We start from the raw sequence: 12245 nt of genomic DNA, 5'->3' as shown, positions 1-12245 counted from the left end.
GCGATCGCTGGTGCCCGCATGTCTTCCACAAAGTGCTACACAATTCGCGTGTCACATGCAGTCAAATTACGCAAGCTTCGGCGACAACAGACAGCAGAAAGAAGCATGGATAACGTTGGAGAAATTTCCGATACATGCGGACGCGCCCCGTGCTGAGCGATAACATTTGATAGACGGGGAAAAGCAGTCACCCGAAAGAGATAAACAAGTATAGGTGTCAATGGCACCTCTCTAAAAGCATCGTCCCGGTGCTAAAACATAAAAGGAAAACGAAAAAACAAGAGGACACTTATTAAACAGCAAGAAAACAACGAATAAACAAAGCACAAAGTAATACAGTCCAGAAAAAGAAAGTCCAAAGTTCAGCTCTGGAAAGTCCCAAAAGTTCGTTAGTGCTGGTAAAACGGCTTAAGTCGCACAGTAATAAGAAAGCGAGAAACGAAAAGGACACTTATTAAACAGCAAAGAAAAACAGCAGCAAAGAAAAACAAAACAGCAAAGAAAAAAAGTCCAAAGTGATAGAGTCCAAAAAAAAAAGCGCGAAGTTCAGCTGTGCAAAGCCCCAAAATTTCGTTAGCCGTGGCAGAACGGTTTAAGTCGCACAACATGGACTATTTCAGGTCATGAGCGGCGTCGCTCTGATAGCGAAATGCCATCTGGCACGACCTCATAGTCGAGTGTGTCAATGCCTCGAATGGTCTTGTAGGGTTCGGAATAGCGGCGTAAAAGCTTTTCTCTAAGTCCTTGTCAGCGTATTGGGGTCCAAACATAAACACGGTAGCCAGGCTCGTATACCACGTATGGTCGCCGAAGATTGTAGCGCTGGCTAACGGTCCTCTGCCGATTCTTCATGCACAGGCGAGCGAGCTGTCAGGCTTCTTCTAGGTGCTGGAGATAGGCGGCGACGTCGAAATTATCTCCGTCGGCGACGCGCGACAGCATAACATCGAGAGTGGTCGTCGGGTTACTTCCGTAAACCAGCTTGAACGGCGTCATTTAAGTTGTTTCTTGCGCTGCCGCGTTATCAGCGAAGGTTTCGCACGGCAGGAGCGCATCCCACGTCTTGTGCTCGACGTTGAAGTACATCGCTGGAATTTTGGCGAAGGTCTTATTCAGGTGATCCGTAAGACCATTCGTGTACCGGTACTGGACAGTTGTCCTCCTGTGGCTTGTCTGGCTGTATTGCAAGATGGCTTGGGTGAGCTGTGCTGCGAAGGCCGCTCCTCTGTCGGTGACGACTTCTGGGGCACCATGTCGCAGCAAGATATACTCGACGAAGAATTTCGCCACTTCGGCTGTGCTACCTTTCGGCGGAGCGTTCGTTTGAGCAAAGCGGGTGAGGTAGTCGGCCGCCACGACGATGCACTTATTTCTGGATGTTGATGTCGGAAAGGTTCTAAACAAAGCCATCCCCATCTGCTGAAATGGTAGACCAGGAAGTTCGGTCACTTGTATAATTCCGCTGCCCTTGTCAATGGTCGCTGACCATCTCGGCATGTCTTGACGTAACGTGCGACGTCGGTGGTCAGGTGCAGCAAGTAACACCTTTTCTGTATACTCAATAGCGTCCGGAAGAGTCCGAGGTGTCCAGTGGTCGCATCGTCATGTAGGGTGTCCAGTACTTCTACACGCAGTGCTGAGCGAACAAAAAGGAGGTAATTTGCGTTGACTGGTGAGTTATTTAAGAGTAGCTTCTTTACGAGTAGCTTGTTGCGAAGCGAAAACCAAGACAATCCTAGCCTAAATGCCTTAGGGACAACGTGGGTGTTCCCTTCCAAATAGTCGACGAGGCAATTTAGCTCCGTGTCTTCTCGCTGCTGTTCAGCGAAGTCTTCCGCGCTTATTATTCCGAGGAAGGCGTCGTTATCCTCGTCGTCTTGCGGCGGCGGTTTAATAGGGGCGCGTAATAAGCATTCGGCATCAGAGCGCTTTCGTCGCGACTTGTAGATTACAGTGATCTGATATCCTTGCAGTCTGAGGCTGCACCGCGCCAGGCGTCAAGAAGGGCCCTTTTAAATTCCCTAGCTAACACAACGCGCGATGATCACTGATCACTTTAGAAAGCCTGCCATATATTTCTTTTTCGGTCGTAGACTAATGGCCTTCTGCTTTTGAGACGACCGGCTAGCATAGGCTATCACCCGTTCAAGCCTGTCTTTCCTCTGGACTAGGACGGCACCCAGGCCTAGGCTACTGGAATCAGTGTGGCATTCCGTATCGTCGTCCTCGTCGAAGTGGGCAAGTACCGGTGGCGATTGCATGCGTCGTTGAGTTCTTGAATTGCGTCGGCTTGCGGCGTTTCCCACTTGACCTCGAGATCACATTTAGCGAGACATGTCAGTGGCTCAGCGATGCGTGAAAAGTCCTTGATAAAGCGCCTATATTAAGCACACATGCCAAGGCATCCGAGCACTGCCTGCTTGTCGATTGGCTGCGGGAACTTTGCGATGGCAGCTCTCTTCTGTGGATCGGGGCGTACTCCAGATTTGCTGATGACGTGGCCTAGGAACAGATGCTCATCGTAAACGAAGCGGCGCTTTCTCGGTTTTAGAGTGAACCCAGTTGAATTTATGGTACTCTCGCAAGCCGCCTAAGGTGATAGTGGAAATCTCCTGCAAAGACAACGACGCCATCCTAGGAAACAAGACAGGTCTGCTACATCAATCCCGCTAACGCCCTGTGCATCACGAGCTGGAACGTTGCAGACGCCGAGCGCACGATCCGAATCGCATGACCTGAAACTCGTAGAGGCCATCTGGCTTGATGAAGACTCTCTTTTCGCGATGTCCCTCGTCGACTTCTGTTTGCCAGTAGCCCGACTTGAGGTCAATCGATCAGAAGTATTTAGTTTTGCAGAGCCGGTCCAATGCGTCATTACTCGTGGGAGGAGGTAAGTATCCTTCTTCGTCATCTTGTTCCGGCAATGATAATTGACGCAGACACGTAGGGTTCCGTCCTCTTTCTTCACCAAGACTACAGGAGATGCCCACGGTCTTCTTGAAGGCTGGATGATGTCACGCAGCATTTCGCCCGCTTGTCGCCTAATGGCTTCACGTTCACGCGTCGAAAGTCGGCAAGATCTCTCGCGGAGTTGTTGAGCGCGATCTTCGGTTATTATACGATACTTTGCAACGCGTGTATGTCGAATACTCGATGACATCGCTAAGCGCAGTCTTTCTATCGTCGGAGAAGAGTTCTGAGTTGTTGTTGTTTACTCAGAAGGAGAATTGGATTTATGTCGAAGTTTAGTTAGAGAACTATGGGTGTCAGGGTAGATGCGGCACAATCCGAGAGGACAAGCACATTGCTAGTTTCCACAGTTTCTTCGATGTATACGATCTTCGTGCCCTTGTTCATATGCTTGAACTTCTGGCTGAAGCTTGTGAGAATAACTTTTGATTTCTCTCCTTGCAGTCGAGCGACCCCTCTTGCGGCGGAAATTTCACGGTCGAGCAGCGGACTTCGGTGACTCTTGATGACGCCTACTACGTCTGCGAGGGTTTCACTGCCGACGGAAATAACAACGTTGGAGCGAGGCGGGACGCTGACCTGGTCCTCAAGTGCACTCAAGGGACGCTGACTGGAAGGCCTCCGCGTACGTCTCGCTTCGTCTGTGGACAGCGTTTTTGGCTTCGACCTCAGGTCGATGATGGCGCCATGTTGGTTCAAGAAGTCCATGCCGAGAATTACGTTTCCAGAGCACTGTTGAACGACCACGAGCATTGCAGGGTAGGTCCGGTCATGAAATGTAAAGGTGTCCTCCAGCTGTCCAAATTTGAGGGCCGTCCCATGCAGTGTCGAATTTGTTCAACTTGGAGGCGAACAATCCACCAATGATGCTGTAGTCTGCTCCTATGTCCACTAAGGCGGTGTCTGTATGGCCGTCGAGAAGCACATCGAGGTCGGTTGTTCTATGTCTTGCATTGCAGTTAGGTCTTGGCGTCGGTTAATAGCTTCATCGCGTAAGCGTATGGCTGGTGCGTAGCGTCGTCAGCTCTTTGGTTGGTGCATTCTTTGCTTCCAGGATTCGTCGGTATGGTGGCGTGTTGTTGTTATGTCTTCGAGGTAGTCTCTTCGGCGTCTTCGTCGGCGGCGGAGGATCTTCGTCAATTCGACGAACAGCAAGCGCTCCCCTGTCGGTTTCTGCTTTTAGTTTTCCGAATATGGGCTGACCAACCGGCCCCTGGCTAGGCCAGTGTATGGACGGCGCTGCGACGACAGGTAGTGGCCTGGTGACGGCGAACGGCAGGGTCGTTGAAGGCTCCACTGAGTAGCGGCGAAGTAGTTAGCGATATCACGACGGTATTCACTTCCGTGGGGGCGTGGTGCGTTGGACGCGAACTCTCACAGTCTCATCTATCAGTGAAGACATCAACGGTAAAGGTGGCCGGATTCCCCGCAGTGGTAACCGAGCGGACGGTGGGGAGCTCGCTAAACGTCAGTCTTCGTTGGAATGCTGCGCGGGGCGATGGGTTGGTGTGCTGGATTGGCGTGTGGTGGATGACGGAACTGTGGCGTTACCGGGCCCTGGCGCAGGCTCTAAGGGGGAACTTGACGGCGCACTACGGCGGCGTACGTCATCGCTTCCGGATGAGGCTTCGGCGATTGAGGTAATCCGTGTGATGAGTGAGGCTGTGATGAAGGGAACAGCTTCTGAAGCTCCTCCCGCACGACTGTTGTGATAGTTTCGCGCAAGTCGTCGGTGGCCAGTGATTGAACTCCGGCGTAATTTGTTGAGTTCGTGTGGCGGTTGAATTGTCGGTTCCGCATTTGCAGTGTCTTCTCGATGGCGGTGAACTCGCGAAAAAGTTTGTCAGCGGTCTTCGGTGGGCTTCGTATCGTTCAGGTGAAAAGTTCCTGCTTCACACCACGCATCAGTAGGCGGACTTTCTTCTCCTCAGACATTTCCGAGCCGACGGCGCGAAATTCAAGGTTCATCTCCTCAGTGAAGATCGCGAGAGTCTCATTGCGCAGCTGCATTCGGGTTTGTAGTAGATCTTGGGCTCGCTCTCTGCGTGCGACGCTTGTGAGTGTCTGCAGGAAGCCGCTACGGAACAGGTCCCACGTCGTTAAGGTGGCTTCTCGATTCTCGAACCACGTCCTGGCAGCGCCTTCCAATGCCAAAAAGACATGTCGCAGTTTGTCGTCTCTGTTCCACCTGTTAAATGTAGTGTAGCTCTCACATGTCTCCAGCCAGCTTTCCGGTTATTCGATTGTTGAACCGCGGAACGTCGGTGACTGCCTGGGCTGCTCCAGCACGATTGGTGGTAGTGACACTGCGGCTGTCATCGTAGGTGCTGTCGTGGCCGTGCAATTCCTGGTCCTCTCAGGCAAAAGTCCTTGCTCCGGGGCCGCCCTTGCCCACTGCGGCTAGATCACTGTTCGTTGGCGACGCTGGTGTTGTCTTCGTGGCAGCGGTTTGGCTCACGGCTTTGAGAGGGCTTTAGGTACATGAACGCACTAGCACTTCCACCAGATGTCATGTGGAGTGACGTATGAAGAACACAGTACCAATACTGTGAAAGAAGAAACTAACTTTTATTGGGCGAACCTGTACCCACAAAAACAGGCTACACTTAAAGAACGGCGACTATGGCGAACACAGTCGGCGATCTTAAATATTCTGATCAACGGCTCAAGCGCGTCGGCTTTTATACCGCAGTCGTCGAACGTTCCAGACTAATCACTGGTGCCCGCGTGTCTTCCACAAAGTTCTACACAACTCGCGTCGCACACGCTGCCAGATTACACAAGCTTCTGTGACAACAGACAGCAGAAAGAACCATCGATAACCTTCGAGAAACTTCCGATACATGCGGGCGCAACCCGCGCGGAGCAATAACATTTGTTAAACGCGGAAAAGGTGTCACCCGAATAAGATAAACAGGTACATGTGTCAATATATATATATATATATATATATATATATATATATATATATATATATATATATATATATATATATATATATATTGTAGCGTTCCGAGCTAGAACGGCACCGGAAAGCCATATGTCAGTAAGACGGGTGTCATCCGCCATTTTTTTTCTAACTTCGTCCTCACTTCTCCCCTAGCTCACTTCGATTTCAAGCATGTATCCAGCGCAGACCGCTTCAGTCTTCCAGACTTCTTTCGATTACACCTCCTGGGGTGGATATTTGAGTATGTTTCCAATACTGGCGCGTTCCGTTTCACCCGAGGTTCCGGTGTACAAGACTTTCTTCAATATTCCATGCGGCATTGCAGTCTTAACCACTTGAAATGGTCTGTAAAATTAAGAATTCGAAAGTATAGATCCTTTGCTTACAAGGACACAGTCTATAGGTTGTATGTCCGGTATCTCGCTAGTGTGGCTTTTATCAACGTTTCTCTTCATGCGGCGCTTCTAGACCTCCTGTTCTTTGACAGTTTCCCTCACATCAGTGAGATCGAAGTTATCTAGGAGGCGTAGCTCTCGATCTGCAGGAAGTATGCGCGCTGCGCCCGAAGTGGCCAAATGAGCACTGCAGCCTAAACTAGTGGCGTACGGTCTGTTGTGATGTTTCACAGCGGCCTTAAGACCGCACTGTCAGCCACCGGAAGTCTGAATACATCTTCAGATACTGTTTTACGTCTCGTGTGGCACGTTCCGCTAGGCAATTTGCTGCCGTGTAGTAAGGAGAATACTTCATCACTATCCCGTGCTCCTTTGCTCACTTTGGTAACTTGGCACTCAGGAAAGCCGAGCCGGAGTCGCAGACTAACATCTTTGTGTGTTTAAAGCTTTCAAGCCTTGAGGATGTTTGCTTCTTCTCTGCCAGATTTAGCCGCAATGGTCCTTGTACACTCATCTATGAAGAGCAAGAAAGCTTCCCTTCGCTTGTCTCTTCCCCTTCTTTTTGAGCTCCGCGAAGTCCAAATGAATTACTTCGAACGGGACGCTTGGATATTTAGGGTTTGTCCTAACGTCTGTCGATTACTCATAGAAGTCAAATTGGGTCATGAACGTGGTGTACTTTTTCGTTTTTTCACTTAATGGAATCGGCCAAAAGCCGTTGCAGAGATGCAAGACTAGACATGGGGCACAAAAGGGCGACAAGGACAAGCGCTTTAGCATGGAATACCAACTAGACCGGTCAAACACCCTGCAGAACTGTATTCGTGAAAAACAATGGCAACCACTAGTTTCGTCAATTATGTCATCCGTTCCCTGCATCGGATAAGGTATCAATTCAGTTTGGCGATTGAGAGCCCGGTAGTCTGTACAGAGGCGGAATGTTCCCGTCTTCTTTTGGTACAATAGTTATAGGAAAAGGAAACGGGGTACTGAAGGCCGCAGAATATCTGCGTCCAACATTTCCTGCAATTCCTTGTCCGGCCACACCTTGTTATCTCTGGACCCATTATAGCGGCCTCTACGAACCACTGTTTTATCTGCGAGATCGAAAGGAATGACTTGTGATTTCATTGCTGGAGGATAGCTCCCCATGCATGTAAGCTCTGGGTTTTGATATCTTCCTGATAAAAAGTCAGCTTTGATGCAGCAGGTTCTTCACCAGGATCTTCTGTTTTTTTTATTCAGATAGCCTAAATCCCTTACCGGCATTACATAGGAGGGGGGGGGGGGGCTAAAGACAAGATATTTCAACCTTGTGTTTTCGGCGATTACTTCGTCGTCGCAATAGAGGTTCATCTTAAGTTTTGTCATGTCAGGGCGGCACAAAAGAAAATCATAAGCGACATTGTGAATTGCCAGTGCGTCACTGCTATTAGAATTTCCTTGGAATTCAATAGCCAGCGTTACCTATTCGCTATGCATGGCCACTGACACATGGTTGGCTTGGACACGCAATGTTCTACCAGCTAGTGATCCACGGTAGTTAGATTATGAGGAAGCAGTCTGTCGTGAACTGCGGTAATTGGTTCTTCACCATCATCACAATCAAAATTGATGCTTCCCAGGGCTTTGTTTAGGAAGCTATCTTCATATTTAGATGATGGCAACGACTCTAGATGTTCACTCAGCTTATGAGAATCAATTTGCTCTGTTCTACCACCTGGCTGTATTATCAATGTAATTCTTGGCGCTGAGGTCCTGTAAAACGTTAAGAGAGCCATCAAATGTTCTTGAGCCTTTGAGCTGTACATGAATACGCACCTCGATACACAATCCTTGTGTAAACAAAGCTACAATAGCAGGGGACGACAGCTTCGATTCTGAAGAATACAATAGCCAACGCTTCTATAGACACTACCCAAGCAAAGAGCCGCATGTATATCTGAACCGTAGTGCATCATCCCATCTTTCAACTGCAATGCCTTCGAAAGCCGCTAAAAAGTTGCTTTCCCGCAGTTCCCAACATGTTTGTCCGTGATCCATGAGTTGCACATCATACCATTTTCTCGCGATAGCGCCCAAATAGCAGCGCATATTTAAAATCGTTGTGTCGTCAGAGTGCCACATATTCTGGTCATAGATGCACTGGAAAAACCACAGCCAGTAGCGCGCACTTTGCGAGTTTCCTTCAAAAACATCCAATTCAAGAATACCTCGTGGTGATCTCTATCAATTGAGCGCTTGGACCAAAGTTATCCTTATTTCATTCTGTTGCGCAATGTGCATTTCCAGTTCTTATATAACAGTGAAGTCCAGGCTCTCCTTCCCGACAGGTGTTTACTCTTTTAGGGTGCAACTTCGTATGATTTCCAGAACGAGTTCGCTCAGTGTCAGGAGCTGTACATTGACCGTCACCGATTCTGTTTGCACGAGGGCTCGTCGACAGATTGCAGCTTGTTGCAGCACCACCTTGATCAGCGTGGTAGAAGAAACTTGGCGAGAAAGGTCCGTCGCTCGCACACCGTGCACTCAGTATCGGGTAAAAACAACAGACTCTGATGAAGCCTAGTAGACGAAAAACGTCACCAGCATGTCTGGTCTTCAAAAACTAGGCTGCGCCAAAATGTAGCGTTCCTAGCCAGAACGGCAGTAGAAAAGACATCATATGCCACTTTTTTCTAACTTTTTCGTCTTCTTTCATGCATCCAGCACACACACACACACACACACACACACACACACACACACACACACACACACACACATATATATATATATATATATATATATATATATATATATATATATATATATATATATATATATATATATATATATATATATATATATATATATATATATGGTGGTGGGCTGCTAAGCACGAGGTCGCGGGAACAAAACCCGGCTACGGCGGCCGCATTTTGACGGAGCGAAATGCGAAAACACCCGTGTACTTAGATTTAGGGGCACGATAAAGACCCCCGGTGATATAAATTTCCAGAGTCCCCCACTACGGCGTTCCTCATAACCAGAAAGTGGTTTTGGCACGTAAACCCCATAAATAAATTTTATATTATATATATATATATATATATATATATATATATATATATATATATATATATATATTGAAGCGGTATGAGCCTTCGAAGAGAAGATGAAGAAGCGCAGCAACCTGGGTTCAGGAGAAGAGAAGAAGGAAGTTAGAATAAAGGGGTAGACAAGGTGGACGCCACTTCCATAGCAATACTTTCCGTCTATTGTGTCCTTTAGCTAGGAACGCTACATTATTTTGGCGCAGCCGACAGCGGACTCCAACATGTGGGTGGCATTTTTCCTTGAGGAGACCTCCGCAGAGAAGATCATCTTTTCGAGATACCAAGCTGAAGATGAACCAGCGGTGGAACTACCTCGCGAACTCAACTCGGCAGAACTCGTGAACCTGGTTTTAGAGAAGGCTTCCATGGACACTGCTGAACTATGTCGGAAAGGTGCTGTGAAAGTGAACTTGCGTCTGGCGATCTTCGACGGATTAGTTCGTCAACCGATGCGTCGAAAGGACTCTGGATCACAGTCGTCGACGGAAGAGGTGAGCCTCGTTTTGAAAGCTCTTTGGCTACAACAAGAACAGATTGCGCAACAAAACCAACTGGTGACATCGCTTATAAGCTGTTTAAACGCTGAGAAGCCAGTGACTAAATTTGTAGAAACCGATGCGTTCGACGGCATGTCTTCAAGTCCAGAAGGTTGGCTTGAATTCCGTGAATATGCCGCTGGGAAGAACAACTGGCACTCTATTGAGGACAAGATTACTAACATGCGTAGTTACTTAAGCGGTGTTGCACGGAAGTGGTATGATTTGCACATTATTGAAGAGGGTGGCAACTCTTGGAATCAGTGGAAAGAAAAATTCTTGACGACATTCCGGAGCAACGCAGCGCAAGGATGGGACGCCGCGCTTAATTTCATATTCAAGCAAGGCTCCCTCATCGAGTATTTCTTCGACAAAGGCCGCCTTTTAAAGCTGGCCGAGCTTATGCTACCTCCTTCTGCCGTAGTAGCACTAATAATGCAAGGACTGCACACGCAAGTCCTGAAGCAAGTGCAAATACGGTCACCTAAAACTATGGATGGGCTCCTGGAGTGCCTTCACGACATACCATCTACTTCAGAAGAAAATATAAGCGCTAGCTCAAGCACTCACTTGACACGGTCCGGCGCGGATTGGTCATGCCGTAATCAGCGAGAACCGCGCCGCCTTGCAGGCGGCACAGAGAACTTGGGCTGGCGCGCTCCCGGACGTCGGGTGAATAACGTTGACCGCGACCCTGAAGAGGCTCCGCAGACCAAAAAACTGATAAACAAGACTCATCAGTCGGACCCGATGACCGTAGGTCATCGGGTCGGACACCATGATAAAACCTTGCCACTTGAACTTGCCTTTTGACGTTATACACCTGAATTTTGCCGAGCTAAATAAGAAACGAGGAGTCCGAAAAACGCAAGCTTTTCTTCTGGCCATAGATGAATGCACCAGGATGTATCGCGCCTGCATGTATCGAAAGTTTCTGGAATGTTATCGATGGTTCCATGCGCTGTCTGTCCCCGAACCTTGGGTAATCTGATTGCATGTATGCGCGACGCGAATAGTGCAGAACTCTGTGGAAGACATGCGGGTCCCAGCAATTACTCTGGAACATTCGACGACTGATGTATAAAAGCCGACGCGCTTGACCCGCTGACCATATTGTCGATGACCGCCGACTGTGTTCGCCGCTATCGTTGTGCTTTAAGTGTAACTTGCTTTTGAGGGCACAAGTTCGCGCAATAAAAATTTACTTTCGCCATTTACAGTTTTCCTACTGCGTTCGTCAAAGTCACTACCACGTGACGTCTGGTGGAGGTGCTGGTGCGTTCATGTACCGAGCGCCCCCGCAAAGCTGCGATCAAAGCCCTAAAGCCGACGACAACACCAACGTCGCCAAGGGCCAGTGAGCTAGCCATAGGCAGCAAGGACTGCTATCTGAATACGGACCCCTTCCCGAGAAGACCAGAGGGATCAAGCCCAAGTCAACAACCCCAATGGCTACCCCAGCGTCCCCCATTCTTCTGCAACAACCTCGGGACCCACCAACCTTCCATGGATCATCGTCTGAAGACCCAGAAACTTGGCTGGAGACGTGTGAAGGAATCGCAACTTTCAACAACTGGGACTCCGACGACAAGCTGCGCCATGTATACTTCGCCTTAGAAGACGCCGCAAGGACGTGGTTTGAGAACCGGTAGTCAAACCTGACAACGTGGAACCTGTTCCGTAGCGGCTTCGTGCGGACCATTACGAGCGTCGTGCCCATGGAAAGGGCTGAAGCTATGCTAGGAGCCCGAGTACAACTGCCCAACAAAAACATAGTGATCTTCATCGAGGAGATGACGCGTCTGTTCCGCCGCGCCGACCGCAAAATGTCCGAGGAGAAAAATTTCGCCTACTCATGCGTGGCGTCAAGCAAGGACTTTTCGCTGCAATGATACGAAATCCACGGAAAACCGTCGAAGAGTTTCTTCACGAGGCCGCAAGCATCCAGAAATCTATGAAAATACGGGAGCGGCAATTCAATCACCGCGCAAGCCCTGCAAACTACGCTGACGTTCAATCATTGGGCAACAACAAGCTAGGCGAGGCCATCAGAGCGGTCTTGCGAGAGGAACTTCAGAGGATGTTCCCAAGATCCAAGCCTCAGGTTGCTTGAATCGCTGACGTCGTGAGAGAAGAAATCCAGTGGTCACTGCAACTTCCCTAAGGCCAGGCGAAATCGCCACAGGCCCAGCCTGAAACGATGACTTACGCCGCCGTCGCTCGCTGTCAAAGTACCACTACGCGCCCGCGCCAGACCGCTGTAACGACGCAGCAACGCCGTCTGCCGCCGCCGCCA

Source organism: Dermacentor andersoni, chromosome 5, assembly GCF_023375885.2.
Source record: "Dermacentor andersoni chromosome 5, qqDerAnde1_hic_scaffold, whole genome shotgun sequence".
Classification (NCBI taxonomy): Eukaryota; Metazoa; Arthropoda; class Arachnida; order Ixodida; family Ixodidae; genus Dermacentor; species Dermacentor andersoni.
This window is presented reverse-complemented; position numbering follows the sequence as displayed.